This window comes from Tiliqua scincoides, chromosome 1, assembly GCF_035046505.1.
Source record: "Tiliqua scincoides isolate rTilSci1 chromosome 1, rTilSci1.hap2, whole genome shotgun sequence".
Taxonomy (NCBI): domain Eukaryota; kingdom Metazoa; phylum Chordata; class Lepidosauria; order Squamata; family Scincidae; genus Tiliqua; species Tiliqua scincoides.
In genome coordinates this window covers 23,348,137-23,369,473 of record NC_089821.1, presented here as the reverse complement: position 1 = coordinate 23,369,473, position 21,337 = coordinate 23,348,137, and the positions used below count along the sequence as shown (strand labels likewise).

The 21,337-nt window shown below is 44.8% G+C and overlaps 1 protein-coding gene across 21 annotated transcripts in view; it reads left to right on the top strand.

Moving 5' to 3' along the window:
- The first annotated feature begins 1,355 nt into the window (after positions 1 to 1,355).
- Positions 1,356 to 21,337, top strand: part of MADD (MAP kinase activating death domain) — a 92,106-nt gene continuing 72,124 nt past the window's right edge. For 15 of the 21 annotated variants that reach the window (XM_066633540.1, XM_066633380.1, XM_066633532.1 and 12 more), the window contains exon 1: positions 1,356 to 1,553. The gene's annotated coding sequence lies outside the window, so the exon portion shown is untranslated. The remainder of the gene's footprint in view (positions 1,554 to 21,337) is intronic. The other 6 variants (XM_066633523.1, XM_066633470.1, XM_066633426.1 and 3 more) reach the window with 1 other exon arrangement.

Sequence of the window (21,337 nt, the reverse complement as noted above, 5' to 3'; positions counted from 1 at the left end):
CATGTGATTGATTTCAGTGCGTGTAATGTGACATATACTCGGGCTGTGATGGAAATAATTTGCCTAAAAAAATTACTCATTGATCTTCATGCTTAAAGAAACAAACTGATGATGGGAATCAAATCTGAAATTCCTTAGTACTCTAGTATTATGTGCTTCCCAAGATTTAATGTGCTTACCCTGCAAGCTTCCTAAGAGCCTGGGCCTACAAACCAATGTGATTGTTAACTCTGTAACCAAGTGCCATACCTACGGTGTCGGCCTTGTGTCTGTTTTGCACTTGAGGTTGGTCTCTTTCCACTGGCCTTCACTCTATAAAGCACTTGTAACAATGTGTAAGATGTGTTTTTTATAACTCATCGCAACTGCAAAATTCCTTATGTTTAATTCTGTATTTTTGACTAAATATTTGCAAAATGTTCATGCAAAAGAATAAAACCTAATAATGCACAATGTTAATGTCTGGTGCCAGGTCATAGTTAGTACATTATGATCGCCTGAAATGGCAGTTTAGAGTTAATTATATCAAGAAGTGGAGAATGAAGCCTGTGAAGGAATAGAAACCAGTTTGAAAGTAAATTGTCATGGTGATCCAGCATCTAGCCAAGTACAGTATTCAGGTGAAGGATAGTATTCATTCTTTGGTAAGGGGGCTCAGGAGCCAATGGAGGGGGTCATCCTGTGTCTCACAGTGGCCCACCAGATGCCACAGGGGGCGTACAAGACCACAAGAGACCTGCATCCTGGTGCCTCCCTTGTACCTCGCATTCTGAGGTAGCCTACTTCTGAATTCAGGAGGTTGCATATTCCCGTTGTGGCTTGTAACCTGTGATGAACTTTTCCTCCAGAAATCTGTCCAGTCCCCTTTTAAAGGCATCTAGGCCAGATGCCACTGCTGCATCCTGGGGCAAGGAGTTCTACAGACTAATGCTGTGGGTGAGGGAGAAGAGCACCCCCTCTCCACGCCCCCCTAACTGTGTGTGTCTGTCATGCCCCCCCCCACCGGGCGCCCTGAGAGGCTCAAACGCTGCAGCCTTTCCTGCAAGGGTTTGACGTAACCTTGGATGTTTGACGTCACGATTACACGTCACCCCTCAGCACTGGGAGCCCCCAGAGCGACGTGGGCTGGGGGCAGGCTGTGACATGAGGCGGGGGGCGGGCCGGACGGTGCTCCTTGCTCCGCCCGAGGAGCGCTGGCCATGGTGCTCAAGGCCCGCCTGACGGAGCCCCCGCCCCTCCGCCCGCCCCGTGGGGGGTTGGCGCAGCGGCTGGCAGGCTCCCCGCCCCGCCCGCCTTCCGTGAGTGGCTCGCTCCCCGCCGCCCACTGCCCGCCCCTCCGCGCCGTTCCAGGCTGTTGATGCGGAACTGGCCGGTGGGCCGGGCTTGTGCGAGCGGAGGACGCGGCTCCGCTGACAGCAGCGCCGCGAGCGGGCCTGGCGCGTCTGTGACATCTGCGGCGGCGGCGCTGGGGGTGCAGCTGGCCCAGGCCGCCCGAGGCTCGGGGAGCAGCGCTGAGGCGGGCGTGGCGTGGCGTGGAGGGGCTGCGAAGTCCGGTGAGGGGGCCGCGGGTGCCGGGAGCCGGCGTGGGAGCGAGCCTGACTGACGCGGGGGGAGGGGGGGTGAGGGCCGCGGAGCACGAGCCCTGCTGCCGGGGCCACCGAGGCCGGCAGCACCCGCTTCCCGCAAGGGCCCGCCCGGCTGAGGCAGTCGAGAGGGGCTGTCACAGAGGCGCGTTTGGAAGCGCGAGTGTGAGTGTGGAAGGGCTGGTGTGCGTGAGTGAGAGGGAGTGTGTGTGTGTGTGTGTGAGAGAGAGTGGTGCATTTGGGACTGCGTGTGTATGTGTGCGTGAATGTGTGAGAGTGTGTGAAAGGGCTGGTGACTGAGAGGTGCCTTTAGAAGGGCTGGTGTGTGTTTTGTGTGTGTGTGTGTGTGTGTGTGAGAGAGAGAGAGAGAGAGAGAGAGAGAGGTGCCTTTGGAAGGGCTGGTGTGTGTGTGTGTGTGTGTGAGAGAGAGAGAGAGAGAGAGAGGAGAATGTGTGTGAGAGAGAGCATGAGTGTGAGAACATGAGTGAGAGAGGGGGGTTTGTTTGGATGGACTGTGTGTGTGTGTGTGTGTGTGAGAGAGAGAGAGAGAGAGGGAGAATGTGTGTGTGTGTGAGAGAGCATGAGTGTGAGTGAGTGGGGGGGGGTTGTTTGGAAGGACTGGTGTGTGAGAGTGAGTTCTTTCTCTCTGTCTTCTCCTGTCCCCTGAGCCATCTCTGTAAAGAGATGATGCTGAGTACACTGAGATGATCCACCCATCCTATAGGGCTATTCAAGGCTGAGTAGTACTAGTAAGACTGGACTCTGTCTCAGCAGCTCTTCGTGGACTCACTCTCTATTGATGCCTGGCCAAGGTCACTGGCTACAGGAAGATTCGAAACTAAAGCATGACTTGGGAGCCTCAATGTTGTGATCAGCCAAAGATCTTCTGTGGGTCCACAATCATACCCCACACAGGATGTTGTATATCATCTTAGAGGCTGCTGGGTTGTCTTGCGTGTGGTTGTCCACACAGCGCTGGCAAATGTGTGTGTTGTGTATTTGTTATGCCTTGCAGAAGATATTCACGAACAACAGGCCTGTAGCCAGGATTCTAGAGGTGGGTGGGTGACTTTTTTTTCCAGGGTGAGCATTTATGTCAGATACCTATACTAGTGTACAAAAATGAAATGGTTAGTATGGAGAAACATCAGAGACACGTAACTCACCTAAATTTCATGAAGAGAAAATATTTTGGGGAAGTTTTTGAAAGACGTATTCGTTATCTGTAAAGCAATGTAACAATTTGCATACACGTAGAATAAATGCATCTCTGTATGCAGTGTAAAATATATTTGTCTAAACAGAAATAACATGCAACATATCCTTTCATTTTGCACACCAGCACAATACACAGGCTTGCATCCCAGCAAAAGTAAAACAGATCACTGTGATGCAGGTAGTATTTACTTGTATTGAAAACCTTTCATTTGCCAATGACACATTGATACATATTAAAATAAAATTTATTTTACATAAAAACTAGAGAAAAGATATGCAAATCAATACTAACGCCATTGGAATATTAGTTTTTTACAATATTCATTACTTTTAAAAAGCAAAGTAGAGAAGGTTTGAGTTTATTGAATTTCCCTAGTAGAGCTGAATTCTCCTATCTTTCTGAGAGTTGTATCTCCTTAGAACCAGGGATGAATCCAGTGCCCGAATTGGGGGGGGGGGGAAATGAGTACTTCCTTCAGAACCCAGGTCTACCAGCCAGGTAGACTTGGGCTCCTGATTGAACTTATAGCCTCTGTGCTGGGTGGGCAGACCTGGGCTTCCATTTCAGCCAATCTGTTGGTGCCTCCCCAGTGGGCATTCCCTGGTACCCAGTTTTGCTCTTCATCCTGGCGTGTGCCCTTCTCTGCTGGCAGGATAGTTTGGAGGGGGGCCTGCACCCATGCCCCCCCATCTGCTCCTGCTTAGAACATTTTCCACACTTAAGTTCTTGGTCGTCTTTAGCTCAAATGCTTTCCATGCATTCTCCCACAAAAAAGGGTTCCCTCAGCTCCCAAGCAGCAACCATTAATTTTAAAAATATATCTGAAAGGCAAAAAACCCCACCATGATTTCTCGAACAGAAATGTTTCTCCCTGCCCCCTCCCAGTAACAATACCTTTGTAGCAATTACCATGTTCCACAGTAGAAGAATAGCACCCCCCCCCAGCCAGTACAAGTAGAAATCTCTCCCAACCTTCCTTGCAGCTACTCTCGACCATCCCTGCTCTCCATGTGCTCTGGAGGGGGGCAGCGTGACCAGAGTCATAACTTCCAAAGAGCCCTCCAGGTCCCTGTTTTACTCATTCTACACACATACACTCTCTCTGCCCCCCCAACCTTGCCAGAAACATCAAGCCCTCTTCCCTCCTGTGCATGAAAAAAGTTGCGGAAAAAGTTTCAACTCACTGCTAACTGATGCCAGATCAGAGCTCAGCAGGCTCCTTCATTCCCTCCTCTCCCATGTCATGTGACTATCACAACTATGGCCCTGATGACCAATCTGAGTTGCATTTTCTGGGCTCCATTTTGGGACATTGGGAAAAGGGACATTTTGTGTACAATTAATGTTGTTGGTTGAATGTATGTAGTATTTGCTACTCTTGTAAAGATCTTGTTGATCTTTACAAGATCCCCTTATTACACCAAGGGGAATTTTTAAAACAGTTTTTTTTAATGTTCCCTATGTGAACAATTCCTTGGTATTTGCAAGGATCTATCACAGCGATTTTCAACCTTTTTCATCATATGGCACATTGACCAGGCATTAAAATTGTCAAGGCACACCATCAGGTTTTTGACAATTGACAAGGCACACCATGCTGCCAGTGGGGGCTCATATCCCCCATTGGCCCTACTAATAAATGACCTTCCCTCAAATTCCTGTGGCACACCTGTGGACCACTCATGGCACACCAGTGTGCCACGGCACAGTGGTTGAAAATGGCTGATCTATCACAACAGGTACAGAGCTGGGTTAGAACTTTTCTCCCTGCTGTGCTAGTTTTCTTGTGAAAATTAAAAAAAAATGCATGAGGGTTCATTAAAGGAATGTATCCTTGACTGGCATCCAAAGTGGTGACCTATCATGCTGTTTCCTTTAGTATTATTATTTTAGTACTGTATGAGGGTGGCTGTCTTGAGTGCGGCCTTAGTGGGAGTGGAAAGGTCAAATATAACTTTTTAAAAATGGAATTAATGAGGCATTAGATGGCTTAGGAATGGCTCTTCATGGCATGTCTACTGTACCTATTATAGTGCAAATATTAATTGCGTTGGTGGCAGAGGATGGCTTGCTTTAGTCCATATACATTTACTTACAACAAAATTACTGAGCTCTGTATTTACACATCAGTGGGTTTTCCTTTGTCATAAAGTTCATTAATATAATTTTATTTCCCCAGTCTAATTGGCAGATGTCTTATCAATTGCTGTACTTTATGCTTGTGTTAACGTTATAAAAAATTGCAGAAAAATTGCAGAGAAATGCAAAAATATCTTTCAAATCTGATGGATATTTTTGTGTTTCCTGATTCTGTTAGAGCCAAAGAGAAGGGGGGGGGGGGAACTGCAGCGTGTGGTCAGTCTGTGGAACTCCTTGCCGCAGGATGTGGTGACAGCACCTGGCCTGGATGCCTTTAAAAGGGGATTGGACAAGTTTCTGGAGGAAAAATTCATTATGGGTTACAAGCCATGATGTGTATGTACAACCTCCTGATTTTAGAAATGGGCTATGTCAGAATGCCAGATGCAAGGGAGGGCACCAGGATGCAGGTCTCTTGTTATCTGGTATGCTCCCTGAGGCATTTGGTGGGCTGCTGTGAGATACAGGAAGCTGAACTAGATGGGCCTATGGCCTGATCCAGTGGGGCTGTTCTTATGAAGGTATAGGGACTAAGGGCCCAATCCTGTTCAACTTTCCAGCACTGATACAGCCACAATGCAGCCCCAAGATAAGGAAATAAACGTTCCCTTACCTTGGAGAGGGCTTTGTGACTGCTCCTCCACTGCAGGATGTAGTGCATGGCTGTATTGGCTTTGGAAAGTTGGATGGGATTGAGCCCTAAACTGGCTTTCTCATTGCTACCATGAATGTTAGTGTGGGTTGCTTGGACATTCATCATCCAAACTGTTTTGTATTTTGAGATTTATGTGAAGTTTTGCATATTTTCCTAGACCCACATAAACATCTTCCAGTTGTATCTACATTTGTTTTCAATGCTGTTATTACAGATTAGCTTCTACTTAAATTATGTTAAAGAGCTTTGCATGCATTAGAAGTCTGCCATATGTCAATCTTGAAAAAAGTTTTTTTAATTGTCCAGTGAGGACACTGACTATTCCTATTAAGAATTGGGAAGTAGAGAATGAGGAAATACACTATAGACTATCCCCAATGGGAAAATGACTACAGTATGTATTCTGAGGGGCTTTTTTTCTTAGTAGCAAGTTGATGAATTATTTTTTAATTGTTTAATTTGTTGTGCATAGGGTTTTCTTTTCTTTTTTTTGCTGCATGTTTGAATGACGCTTGTGTCTTGACTCATAGTGCTTTGAAAAGGAATGTTGTGAGGGTTGATGCATATGGAAAACTACAGCTTCTTTCTCTTTTATTTGTTGATATTCAGTTGTATTTATACGTTCTTTTTGCTGATAATTGTAATAACTCCGATATAGCTCTTTCTGATTGCACAAAGGATTTCACAGTTATTTTGATATTGTCCTTACAACCACCTTATAAGGCAATATAGTATTATTATCCCCATATTGTTATTGGGGAGAGGCTTTGGCTAAGTCCATCTAGTGAGTTCTGGCAGATGCAAGACTTAGACTCGCATAGTTCTGATTCACTGCTCAGTATCTTTGCCCAGTTAGCAGCATGTCATGTGTCAGTCATGTATGGTCTCAAAGAACAGTCCAAGCATTCCTAAGTCAGGTCTTAGGCTGACTCCTTTTTCATTTGTATGCTCAATTCAATGTGCTCTCTGTGACCTTTAAAACTCTAAATGGCTTGTGCTGAAGATACTTCATGTAGTAATCTGCCTCAGAGTTCCTGTATTCCTACCCTATCTGTACCCTATCATTAGAAGAAAAGGCTTTCTCCTAATGTCCTGCCTGTGGAATGCTTCTCTTGGGAGGTATGCCTGGTGCTTCCTGTATTCATTTTGGTGGCAGGTGAAAACTTTTTTACTATGCCCACTTTTTTAATATGCCCAGGCCTTTTCATGTGTTTTACTGGTGTTGATGTTTTTAAACCACTGTTTCTGTCTTTATTGAGATTTTTATTATCATTGCTGTTATCAATTTTGTAAGCTGCCCTGAGGGCAGGATAAAAATATTATTATTAAGAATAATATTAAGGAGGAGTTCACAAAGTTGTTTACATAGTAAATAAATTAAGGAATGGCTCCTTGTTCCCAAAGGGCTCAAAATATAAAAAAAAAATACAGAAGAGATACCAACAACAGCCACTGGAAAGGCGCCATATTGTGATGAAGGGGGACAGTTGCTCTCCTGCTATAAATTTTGAAAAGTAAAGACTACTAAAGCAGTAACATAAATAAGTCATCAGATTGCTGCCCTACAGAAATGTTTACCAGCTGCTGGATGCCTAGATATTGGCAGTGGCAAGTAGGAGATTTTATTAATTAGAGCTGTGATGTGTCTGTGGCACTTCTTCATGGAGATTAGAAGTAGTATGTTATTGTAAAGCAATAAACTTTCACATTATTCTGAAGACTAGTAGGTCTCTTGTGATAGATCCCTTTGCCAATCTCCTTGATTGATATCTGCAATGTGCTGTATACTGTGCTTCTGTTGAAGACACCTCAGAGCTTTTCATGGTGCAGAATGCAGCACTTCTGCTCCTTATGAACATATTGAAGGTCAACCTTACTCAACTTTACTTGCTACTAATATGTTTCTAATAGCCCAATCTTATCCCCCAGTGCAAGTGCTAATGCAGCTGCCCTAAAAAGGCACATGCTGCACCATATGATTGGTGGTGGTGGTAGTACAACCTGAAGGCAAACTAGAGCCAAGTAGGCACGCAAGCTGTCTAAGGTGGCATAAGTCTGAGGAGGGAAAAGGGGTGGGGGGATTTGTGAAAGAGGGGATAAGATCTGGTGTGCGCCATTGCAAAATCCCATCCCCTCCCCTCCCCTCCCATCCCTCCAACCAAAAGTTTTGGTTTTATTGGTTTTATGTAAACATTATGTGTTTATGTAAGGGGTTTTGGGCCTTCTGAAAGAAAGGGAAAAACCAAGATATAAACTCTAAATAATTGCCTAAAGTTGGAATTTTTCTTTTTTATTATTATGAATATTTATGTACTGCTTTTCAAGGCAAGTAGTTTGCAAAGCTGTTTATAGTAAAATAAATCAGTAATGGCTCCCTGTTCCCAAAGGACTCACAATCTTAAAAAAAAATGCAGAAGAGACAACAGCAGCAGCCACTGGAAAAGGCACCATTCTGGGATGAAGAGATGCAGTTGCTCTCCCCTTTCTAAATATAAGAGGACACCACTTTTAAAGGTGTCTCTTTGCCCAGGTAATAGCATGACATATGTCAATCATGTATGATCTTAAAGAACAATCCCAACTACCTAGAAGGTAGTTTATAACGTGCCACAAGTGTCCAGATGGATGGGTGTTTGTGAACAATAAACAAATAATTACTATGAGAATGATTACATATTTTTCTTGTCCTATCTAGCCATTATATCATGTATTACTTTTTAAGGTAAGTACATATTAAAATATCAGACTGTAGGTGCATACCCACAATTGCATAATCAACAATTTTTACAGCACCAAGTGAGTCATTCCAATTCTATTACATAAAAAATTCTGCTTTGGTATATCCATGAAAAAAATGATGGCACTGTTATGACAACTTGACCTTGAATAAGTATTTGAAAGGATCTTCACTGTGCATTTGACATCTTTTGTGGGAACAGAATAATAACATGCTAGCTAGAAAGGAGAATATGTTACATTCAGGCTGCTTAACATCTTTCATAATTTTTTAATGCTGGCAGCACAGCTCATGCTAATGAAATATTTAGATGGTTTTAAGCAGGGAAGTTGCAAACAGAAAGAATTCTGAATACTCTATTAGAAATGCTGGGAGCTTTAATGTGGACAGAGGCAATCTCAAACTATTAGCTATTCAACAGAATAATGAGGAAGCAAAAGTGCAAAGAATATACTATACAAATGAGCAATAGTAGAGAACAAATTAAGAGTGAGTTTCTTATTTTGTTCTGTTATCACATAGCAGTGTCATTTTGGACAGGGCTACTTCACATACTATAGTTAATGCATACCTGTTTTTTCCCTAATGTAATGGAATGCAGAAAAGAAAAATATGAATGCAGTAGATATATTTACATGCAGGCACACTCATTAGATGAGTAGCTGGAGCTTCCTATTGGTTATGTGCTTGATGGCTTGGGTTTGCCTCTGAATAATCTCTGAAATGGTCTGCACTGAAACCTGTATTCATTCAGTTTTTTCCATAGCCTGTTTAAAGTCTGTACTAGGTGTGATTTTGTTTTGTTTCATTTTGGGGGTGGTGATGGTTTGAGACTATGTAGCATCTAAAGTTTTATCAATATTATGTTGCTCCACAGAGGGTAAGGTTAACCCATGATCAGTTTGAATACTAGAATACAATACTATTTAGGTTGGCAACCTTCAGTCTCGAAAGACTATGGTATTGCGCTCTGAAAGGTGGTTCTGGAACAGCGTCTAGTGTGGCTGAAAAGGCCAATTCAGGAGTGACAATCCCTTCCACACTGGGATCAGGTGCAGTCTGTCCCTGGCCTGTCTCCCTGGCTATGGGCCTTCCTTCTTTGCCTCTTAGCCTTAGACTGTTGGCCAAGTGTCTCTTCAAACTGGGAAAGGCCATGCTGCACAGCCTGCCTCCAAGCGGGACGCTCAGAGGCCAGGGTTTCCCACTTGTTGAGGTCCACTCCTAAGGCCTTCAGATCCCTCTTGCGGATGTCCTTGTATCGCAGCTGTGGTCTACCTGTAGGGCGCTTTCCTTGCACAAGTTCTCCATAGAGGAGATCCTTTGGGATCCGGCCATCATCCATTCTCACCACATGACCGAGCCAACGCAGGCGTCTCTGTTTCAGCAGTGCATACATGCTAGGGATTCCAGCACGTTCCAGGACTGTGTTGTTTGGAACTTTGTCCTGCCAGGTGATGCCGAGATCAGATGGAAAACTCTTCAACCTCTCCAGACTGAGAGCAAAGTCCAAAGTCCAGCTGAAATGTCTGCGTGACTTCCTCTTTGCCGACGATGCAGCTGTCACTACCCACTCTGCCAAAGATCTCCAGCAGCTCATGGATCGTTTTAGCAAGGCCTGCCAAGATTTTGGACTGACGATCAGCCTGAAGAAAACACAGGTCATGGTTCAGGATGTAGACTCACCTCCCTGCATTACAATCTCTGCACATGAACTGGAGGTTGTCCATGACTTTGTGTACCTTGGCTCAACGATCTCCGACACTCTTTCTCTCGACACCGAGCTAAACAAACACATCGGTAGAATACAATACTATATACAATACAATAGTATATACAATACTATTCAATAGTATTGAATACAATACTCAGCTGTTTGGTGGACCTGAATAATTTCTATCTGCTTCTGCTTTTTGGAGAGTTAGGGAAAAGGGTTTTCTGTTCAGAAAGCACAACTCGGTTGCAGATTTGGATGCTAGCATCTCTTATTTTAAAAGGCTATGAATAATGGTTGAATGTCCCAGAACAGGGTGGTCTTCAACCTTTTTCATGCCACAGTCCCAGTAAACAAAGTATGTGACTGGGGACCCATTGCCAATCCCGCCCTCCTCCCATGACCGGATCTGCCCGCCCCATCCCTGTCTTCACCCACACTCTGCCTACTCCCATTTCCTACTTTCCATTTCCTCCCTACTCCATTACCTCTTGTGTCCTCACAACAACCCTGTGAGGTAGCAACCTGAGCAGGGCTGGCCTTAGGAGCTGCAGGGCAAGACAGTGACAAGAGGCGAGATAAGGCAGTACCATTATTGGATTGGATCTCTCATGCACAGGATTTGAAAAATTTCTGTGACCCCCCCCCCATGAGGCTTTCTGACTCCATGGGGTCATGACCCACAGGTTGAAGAACACTGTCCTAGGCATTTGGATACTTCCAGGTCAATCAACAAATGGGAAGAAAAGCAGGAATCGTTATGTAAGTAGTTGAGGATGTCATTGGTTCATTTAAAATGCAAGAATAAAATTAGCTGTACAAGTTCAGTAGCATGACTGATTATTTGGAGGGAAAGGTGGGATATACAAGAGTCCTCCTCAGGATGATGAGATACAAAGGAGAGCTTATACCTTTAACTATGTATAGATGAGGAAATTTTGGCAGGCGCAGCTCAACATGGAAGGATTTAAAAAGCTGCAGCTTCCAAAATTCCCTTTTCTATACAATGATTAAAGGTGTAGGCACTCTTTCCTCCATTGTATCTGGTCACCCTGGTCCTCCTGTATCTGGGGATTCATTTATTCATGGCTCTTTGCCCTCTTCATGCCCATTACTTATCTATCTTCCTTTACTGTGGCACTAAGCGCTCAACTCTCTTCCTTTGCAACCTGTTATAGAATGCAAGAGAGGAATGTGAGAAGCATTCAGCTGGAATACTAGAGGAGGGAGATGACCAGAATGGTAGCAGGAAGCTGCTTACTTGCTGTTAGTGTTCTCTTAGGGTGCAATCCTAACCCCTTATGTCGGTGCTTTCCAGCACCGACATAAGGGCAATGCAGCTCTGAGGTAAGGGATCAAACATTCTCTTACTTTGACAAGGCCTCAGTGAGTGACACCCAACTGCAGGATGCAGCACATGTCCCATTGGCACTGCTGTGCCAGTGCTGGAGAGCACTGACTTAAGGGGTTAGGATTGTGCCCTTAGTCTGTTATACTTTAGAGCAGGGATTTCCAAACCCTGGCTTGGGGGCCAGATATGGATCGCGGTGAGCCTCTATCCGGCCCGCGGCCAGCCTCTGGTCCCCTGTGAGCCTCTGGCAGAGCTCCAGTCACTTCTGGAGAGTATGCCTCCCTGTCTCTCAGAATGCCTTCTAAAAGCCTAAAAACATGACTTACTGCTTTTTCCGAAAAAGTGAAAGTAACACTGGGCAGGCCTACCCGGAACATGCTCCAAGTGTTTCCTGCGATTTGTTGGTTCTGAGGTATGTAGTCCTGTATATTTAAGGAAGCTGCTTGAGAGGTGGGGGAATGGGGGTCCATTTGAGTGAGTGCTTTATTTCTGTGGTGTGTGTAGGTGCTTGGAGAAATCCTGGAAATTTGATCCCATTCATTCATTTATTCATTCATCTAAGTTCCATCTCTAATGTGTTTATCTAAATTTTATATTTAAAATTTTTTTTCCAGCCCTTGACACTGTACCAGATATTTGATGCAGCCCTCTGGCCGAAAAGTTTGGACACCCCTGCTTTAGAGTTTGTGTGAATCCTAGCTTTTAACATAATCCTGTATGAGGAGTAATTACCAATGTGCACCACTTAATGGCTGGGATACGTTCTCATATCCCTGTTGTTATGTGATTATGTCATTAAGTGAACATGTAGTCCAATCTATTGCCTTTGTTGTGTAACAGAGACTCCCTGCCATACACTTAACTGGCTGCACAGGCTACTGGAAATAGATTGCCTCTTCTTTGCATTAAGAGCCTCTCTGTTGTGTAAACAGACACTCTGCTGCAAGCTATGGAAGACGCAATTACCTCATTAAGAGCATTTTATTGTGCTTTGACCACCATCATATATGCAGTTTGTTGTTAAGCAAATGGTTGTTAAGTGGTACATGCCTATAATTTAGAATAAACCAAAGGTTCCCAAACTCGGGCATCACAATGTCCCAGCCAGAGAAGCTCTGTTTGTGCCCCTTTAAGGGTTGGGGAGGGGGAATGCAGTGATGCAGCCGGGACTTTTGTGCCACTGCCAGGGCTTTCTGGGGCATTTTCACACTTATCTGAGCTTGCTGTGGTCGGGGGAGGGACCTATGGATGCTCCCACAGGGCTCCCCAAGCCTTGTAAAATCTAAAAATAAAGGTTACCCACTTCCGATTTTGTGATAATAAACCCCACTTCTGTGGAGATCGTGAAACCGGAAGTGGGTTGTGATCTTTATTTAAACTCTAAAGCTGTGATCTCCCCTCCCTTGCAAAGACTTACAGCAACGCTTGAACTCCAGGAGAGTTTGGGAACCGCTAGAATAAGCCATTTATCAGATTTGTATTCAACCTACCTGCTGCTTTAACCTTCAAGTCTTTTAACCTGGAAGGCCCAGCAGCCTCCAAGTTTCCTTTCTATCAACTTGTGCTGATGACTGCTTTTTATTTATTGGCTAGGTGGCAATATTTGTACTGCATTGACATTGAGTAATTCTTTTGGCAGGTGTTTAAGCAATCCATTCTGGGTCAAATCTAATCTTCTTGTGCTATCAGGAACTACCGCCAGATATAACTCAGCTGCCAGCTTTGCTGTTTACACACTGAAGCTTAAGTTGCTTCTACCATTGCAGATGTATTCTCTCCAGGCCAGTGTAAATTTTTTGTGTATTTGCATATTTGCTACTCAGCACACCAAATGTGAATAATTGAAACCATCACAACACATTGTACAAGGGAAATTTACAGTGCAATTCTTGATATGTCTATTCAGAAATAAATTCTGTTGTGTTAAATGGGGCTTACTCCCAGGAAAGTGTGCATAGGATTGCATCCTTACAGCCCAATTATATTTGGATTCTGTGATGATGGCACTCAGATGCCAGTGTGATGTCAGTCATATCCTAAGTCTGTCCAGGCAACTCCCCCAGCATCCATGGGAATCCTCATCTACCCAGCTCATCTACACAGCTCATCTACCCATAGGGCATCATTGGTATGATATCCAGTGAGTCAATCACCGCATACAATGATCAACCAGCTTTAAGAATTCTGTCCCCCATTTGCTTACTTATGTTGAGTACATTGTGCTTGCTTCCTCTGTTGGGGTGGTGAGGTTCTAGTTAGATGTTTGTGTGTGGAGTGTTCTTGGGACTGAGTCCTTGCAATAAGATTTCTGAGAAGACAGGTGTTTGTTTATACCATACATGTTGCAAGGGACAAGAGATTGTTTGTGCAAGGTGCCCCTTTTGTGTACCAGATGCCCTTTCACCATGGTTCCCATCATTAATGTTCCCCTTTGAGAGACCAGAGATATATAGCTCCATGCTGTGTCTCTGATAATCTGAGCTGTAGTCTTCCTGGCAGGGACTTTAGTACAGCATTTGGGGTGCTGTGATTGGCTGCCATATGTAGTCTGTATCCTGGGCTCCTTCTTTGAAAAGTGGATAAGGTTGTTGGTAATAGGAGGTGCAATTTTTCTGCTGTTTTTTCCCCCTCTGTTGTTCCTTATGGGGTTACTCTTACCCACGCCAGCTCTGCCATTGGTATATGTCTTTCCAGTGTTTGGGGTATCTGAAGGGGGTCAGGGTATGACATGCATTGACTCCTCCTTATCCCTTTCATGTTATACCCCAATCTCCTCCCTGTTTGGCCTTTCCACCAACAGAGTTGTGTTGGTGCCCAAATTACGTTGGTGCAACATTGTGCCAGCTTCGGTAATTGGATTTATATAATGGTGGAGCTGTTTGCTGAAATATGTGGAGATACACTGGCGTATATCAGGAATAGGACAGGGCTGCAAGACTTGTTAGATGTTACTCTTAGTATTGATCTATGAGTCCTGCAGAAAGGAACATGTGGCAAACCCTGGCACCTCAAGCCTATTTTCTTTTTAATATCAAAGTTTCCCCTGGGGGCTGGGGATAAGAATAGGCCCTCAGTTTGGCTTCCCCTGGGGGCTGGGGATAAGAATAGGCCCTCAGTTTGGCTGTACTTGTCGTAAGAGGCGACTAAACAGCCACCGGGTAATGGGACTCGTTAGCCTGGGAAGGCAGCTCATCTGAGAGAAGGAAAACTCTGATCCCAAATCTCCACTGCCTTGTGGCTACATCCAGTTACGGAAAAGGTTTCAGGAGTCAACCTTGAGGCAAAATCCGGAGCAGGAGTCCCAGAGGCGGTTCATGACTGAACACAGTCATGTTCTGGCAACTCCTGCGACGCCGCTGGAACCAACTGTATTGGCCTCTGCCTTTCCATTGGACCATTTCAGTGGCGTGGAGAGGGGGGATTTGCTGCATGGGAAACAGTCTATCCTCCATATCTACTTTACCCAGGCTTCGCGCACTGGAGAGGACACTGTTCCAGAATCACCATTCAGAGTGCGATACCGTAGTCTTCCAAGACTGAAGGATGCCAATCAAAGTTAAAGAAAGAGTAGCAAACTCCTTCTTGCCTGGCTCCCAGTTCCCTTTGCAAACATTAGAACTGTGTTGTCTCATATGCAGTTTGGAATGTTTATAGTTATTAATAGCAGCTTAGGCCTGATTTATATAAGATAAAAGCTATGAAGAAATTGCTTACCTATGTATGCTTTTCATGCATGCCTGGTTATGTTTAAAATGCATGTACCCTGTGTTCTTCTGTCAAATTGTGTGTAACAGTAGCACACAAGTGGTGTACCTCTGACAAGTCTAGATAGCTACTATTGTATTAACTATTGTGTGATAGCTACTATTGTAGCAGTGCACAAAGTTTATTTAAATGTGACCAGACATGTATGGAAAGCTTATATGGATAAAGGCTTTTCTTGTGACCTGTATCATGTATAAATTAGAGCATATCCAGAGTAGCCTTTTGGCTTGCGCAATCCCACTGCACCAGCCAAAGAGTGTTGCGAAGGTGCCGTAAAACATTCTTGCCCCACTCTTTGGGGAGATAGGCCTGCACATGGACATGTACCGGCCTCCCCGCACTGACATGGGCCACAGGGACAGATGTGTTTGCGTTGGCCGAGCTCGGCCAGTGCAGGGGTTGGGGGTGAGGAGAAGGAGGGAGGGAGGTGTTTTGGGGCAGGGGAAGGGTGGGCGGTGGGTTTTCCCAGAAGCAAGCGGGTAGGGAGCTGGAGGTGGGGCCAGAATCTGTCACTAATGCTGGATCCTAGCCCCTTTCCTAGGCAACCTGGGGCAGTCCCAGGCTGCTCGGATTTGCGCCACCATTTCGGTAGCACAGATCCGATTAGCTCCATTGGAGCTGCTGCGGCTCTCCCCGGCGTAAGGGGAAAAGTTTCCACTTTTCCTGGACCAAGACTCAGATAGCCCAAAACCTGCACTGGGTGAAGCGCAGGCCTGCCAGCTTGCCTGTTCCAGCGCAAGTTATGATTAAGTTGCCTGTCAGTCACTCAGTCAATGTCAGAATTCACTAGTATAAGCCCAAAACAAAATAAATCACATTTTATATTGGTTTGTCTACTTAGTAATCCACGTATGCAGTGCAGTTCTCTTGATTTGTATGTCCTATGTGGCCAAAAGCTGCTTTTTTCATTTTCCATGATTTTATGAAGAGTGCTAACTCCTCTGAACAAGTCTTTCTAAGCACCAGTCACGTGCCAGCTTACTTGACCTACTTGCCCAATTGACAAACACAAAATTTATCTGTGGAAAGTTTAATCTGGGAATGTTTCCTCTTAGAAAATAAGCTTAAGAGAGTGAAAATACAGGGTAATTTTATTCATAGCAAGCAAACTTCATAATACTGCTTTCCATATGACATTTCTAGTTGGTTTTTGAAAATAGAGGAAATGATGAAGCAATGAGTAAATAATAAACTGCTTTGGTTGAAAGAATAATCATGTAAAAGATGCAACAGCATGAAAGAATAGGAGAGCAAATTGGAAGAATGTCTAGATCAGCGCTGGCAAACCTATGGCATGCATGCCCCAGGTGGCACATGAAAAAAATTTTGTTGGTATATGGCTGCAGTTTTCAAACTCTCCGGGAGTTTGAAACCTGCAGTAAGTCTTTGCAGGGGCGGGGGAGGCAGCAAGGGCAGGGGGAAGGCAGCGATGCGATCCCTAGGATCGCGTTGCTCAGGGGGCTTCAGGGACTGGGGTGCACCCTCCAGTCCCTGCAGCAGCCGCCTGCAGGGCGCCCCAGGTCAGGAAAAGGGAGAGTTGAGTGATCTGCTCAGCCTCTGCAAAAGTGGAAGAGTCAGAAGGGAAAGCGGAGCGATCGTGCTCCGTATCCGGTTTTGCGGAGCGGGGTGTGATTGCTCTGCTTTCACTTTTCCTGACCTAGGGAGCCCTGGGGAGCCCTGCCGAAGGTTGCACAGGGCTCCCTGCACCCCTGGGAGGCTGCAGGAGGCTTGGGCAAGTGCACCCAAGCCCCTGCAGCCCCCCGGATCGCGCCACTGCCTTCCCCCTGTCTCCTGGCTGCCCCCGCCCCTTAAGGGGGCAGAGGCCAGGACCCACAGGCTGGGACATTGCAACGCCCCAGTTTGAATACCACTGGTATATGGCATGCAATGCTTCTCTCTAATTGCAAGTGAGAATTGGATCATCCTCTTTCCTCCTCATGATCCATTATTGCACGGGTTTAAAGGGAACATGTCCTTTTAAATCCCATGCAAGGTTAGGGCACAGTCAGGCAGCTTCCCTCCCCTTTCTTCTACTGTTGCAAGAAGAAAAAGGGAAGACTACCATGCTCCCAATCACCTCTCCCATTGTATAAGCAGGCAGGAACAGGTTATTTGAAGCCTGCTTTCCCCCTTCCCTTTAGTTCCTTAAGTCTCAAACTCCTTGGGATTTGAGACCCGAGGTAAATGTGTGCAGGGTAGGGATTAAGGCAGGGACATGACCCCCAGGATCACACTGCTGCTGGGGACAGGAGAGTTTTTTAAACTCACCTGCAGCCAGTGCCGGAGACCTGGGGGGAGGGTCCTGGGAGCCCTCCACAGGGCTCCTCGTGCCTCCAAACATCTAAAAATAACAATAAAGGACATGTCTGTTTTCACAACAAAAACCTGAAGTGCCTTTTTTATTATTTTTACATGTTTGGAGGTGTGGGGAACCCTGCAAAGGACTCCCTGGACCCCCCAGACTTCCTAGAACTCTGGCGCTGGCTGCAGGTAAGTAAACCCCTGGGTCCCTGGCAACAGCATGATCCTGGGAATTGCGTTGTTGCTTTTCCCCTTTCCCCACCTCTTAAGGGACCAGAGGCAGGTATCCTGAGGCTGGGGCATCATGATCCTCCAGTTTGAGAACCACTGCTTTTGTTTATTCATGAGGAGAGTGACCCGCAGCCTGCCTGTTCCATGCCTCTTCTGTTTGATATGAACAATAGCAGAGCAGGTTGGGAACCCAAGTGCACCACTTCTGCTTCAAAGAGAATCCACATGGACCAGGCAGGTTGCATGTCACACCCCTGGTATGTGAAAGGATAGGAGTGTGCAAATTTTAAATTAAGAACGCTTTCAAGCATTTTGGTCTTTCTTTATAAAAGAATTATAAAATATAATAATAATTATAATCTGCTTCTCAGCATTACAGTAGGCATGCAAGAAGATTTTAGAAGATTATTATAGATTATTATTTTAGAAGATTATTACTGCAGTGGAATTTCTGGTTTCGTCGCGCTTGCAACTTTCACTGTTTAAAAGCTGCGGGGAGCCCTGCAAGCGCTCTGCGGGGCTACCGACACCCCCTGGACCCTGGGAGCACGTATGTTTTGTTAAAAAATAGCACCCCCTCCGCCTGCAGGGACATGATCCTGGGAATCGCTTAGCTGTCCCTGCCCCCGCGAAGACTTACCCCGGGAGTAAATCTCCCAGGAAGTTTGAGAACCACTGCACCAGACGATTGGTAGGCACAGGCATATCCTTTTAAATATTAAATAGCTTGGGTCTGCAGACCTGAAGGACTATGACATTCCATATAAAAATATTCACAGTGCTGATTCCAGGTTTCTGTGAGTGTTGGAGCAAGGCCTTGAGCCCCCTCTGCATGCCTGCAGAGCTTCAAGGGATGGCCAGGTGGTTCCTCCAGTGGATGCAGGCCTTGCTTAGCTGACCCTAATGACCTAGCTGTCTTGCCCGTCCAGATTTTGAAGATGCCCTGGGAGGGTCTCTTCTGCATTCTGCCAACATCTGAGATACATCTGGATTGGCCTCCTTGGTAGCCACAAGTGAACTGTGAAATTTCCTCCCAAATTCCCTCCCTCTCTCCTTCTCTGATGGCCTTCTGTCACCAGACAAAGGTATTTTATTCTGCTAGGCTCTTAAATTTCGAGTATACTTTTAAGTGGTATTACTTTTGGAGTTGATTTTTATGTGATTTGCTGATGTATTTTTCTTACTTCCTTTTGTTTGTATGGCTGTTTTTAAAGTTTTTAAAATTAGTGTTTTTGATACAGGCATCCTCTCATATCTGTGGATTTGCTTATCTGAGGCTTGCAAATCCCCCATCATGCAAAGGACTTAACAGCTTCTGATTGTAGCCCTTCTATCACTGTTCTTGTCTGTGCTGTCTATGCTCTCTACAAACTAACAGGAATCAGGAAGTGCTAACAGGGAGTGGGTTGGAGAGCTGAAAAGAATGTGACGCTTGTCATAGAGTTCATAGAATTTAGCATTGCTGCAATCAGATCTTCTCTGTGCCTGTTAAAAATGTTCCCCTGGCCAATGTAGGTTGTGTTGATACATCTGGGTTTGAATTAGAAAGATTTTGAGGCTTTCTTCTCATGAAAACCATGAAGGAACAAGTTTTGGTTCTTCATCTCACTTTATACTGATGTATGCCGTTAGGATATGAGCTCAGTCTCCTAGACATGGAGAATGGAGTCTCATTGACTGCATATTGAATACTCTGAAAGAAGGCTGATTCTTGCCCTTGTATCTAGATCCCAATTTCAGAGAAAACATTGGAGAATCACCCTGTATAATGTATGGCAGGAAGGCAAAGAATGGTACATAAATAGCCTATGTAGTATAAATGGTGTATAAGTAGCCTATGTGATCTAGCTCACAGCTGAAGAGAGATAATCTGATTTCATGTTAAATGTATATGGGAAAGTCCCAGCAACTAATAAACTGTAGTATGTAGTGCAAAGGGAACCACACCATGGAAAATGATGTTTAATTGCTGGCTCTAATAATAATAATAATAATAATAATAATAACAACAACTTTATTTTTTACCCCGCCTTTCTCCCCGAAGGGACTCAAGGCGGCTTACAACATATTAAAAACATAATTTAAAAACAAATAAAAACATATTAACATATCATAAAAAACAGCAGTCAGAGTAAAAAATAGGTAAAAAGAGCATAGAGCAGCAGCAAGTCATAAAAGAATCAGGCCTGTAAAAAATATTAAAAGATGTTAAAAAGATGTTAAAAGGCCGAGAACTCAGAAGGCTTGTTTAAACAGAAGGGTCTTCAGGCCTCGCCGAAAGGTCTCAAGAGAGGGAGCCATTCTTAAGTCAAGGGGAAGGGAGTTCCATAGCGTTGGTGCCACTACTGAGAAGGCCCTGTTTCTTGCAGCCGCCCCACGTACCTCCCTAGGCGGCGGCACTTGTAAAAAGGCCTTTTCTGATGACCTAAGAGGACGAGCCAGATTGTACGGGAGTAGGCGATCTCTAAGATACCCTGGTCCAGAGCAGTATAGGGCTTTAAAGGTCAAAACCAGCACCTTGAATTGGGCCTGGAAACGAATGGGCAGCCAATGCAGCCGCTGGAGAAGCGGACCGACAGTCGAACCGCCTACCTCCAGTAACCACAAGGCCTTGAGTCGAACCGCCTACCTCTAGGCCGCTATTGTGCCCAGGTGAATCTTGTTTGTAGTGTAGGAGGTGCTGAGAGATTTGTGTTTGTGTGTGTGTGTGTGTGTGTGTGTGGGAAGACTGCAGTTGCTCTATAAATAGTTCAAACGGTCTGTGATCTAGGGACAAGAGACTGAGTTGCTATGGAGACTGATCTGAATCAGATTACCTGGAGCTCCTGTTAACCAGCCTTTGCTTGCATGGAGGCTGTATGACCAGACTGTTGCTTTTGACAAAAATGTGATCTTATGTCTTCTGAAAGAGACACCAAAGATGTATTCTGTGTGGCAGTATTAGACAAATTGCTTACTAAAGCAAGAAAAATAACCATACTCCAGTGCAGCTGGAGTGGCAGTCTCCGTCTGTATTGGACATATGTCGTTTATTGGCATGTTATATGTTGCTTATGGACTTCTGAGTATGAAGGGGTTATTGAAGCTCTTGATCGCTTTGTACAGCATTTGAACATAACATATCTTGTCAAGGTTGTGGCATTTTTGTCCTTGTTTTCTGACCCAGTTAAGTGGGCTACTTTCTGATGAGATTTCTATAGGTGTCACTTATTTTTGATGAGCCTAATTTCTTTCCCCTTCCAAATTGGAAGAGGATTAGAGTCCGTAGTCAGTGCCACTTATCTGCCCCTGTTCAGTGCATATTGGTTGGGTGCATCTTTTACACAGTTGGTGTGGAGTTTCTTACCTTACGTCAAAGCAATTTTGTACTAGATTGCAGATCTTCATGCTTGTTTTTCTAATAACTTTGCAATCTCAGATTTTTACTAGACACACTTCTGTTGCTTCAGAGGTGCTCATGCTGCCTATAAGATATTGTACCTGTAGGTTATTGTAGCCTCCATTTTGTGTCTTCTCACTAGCGTGCTGATGTGAAATATTAATTTTGGTGTTAATTTTTTTATTAAATACATATAGCGTATCACTATTCTTAGCACTGTTCTTACCAAGTATGAAGCATATCTGAACATCTGCTTCTGGCTTATT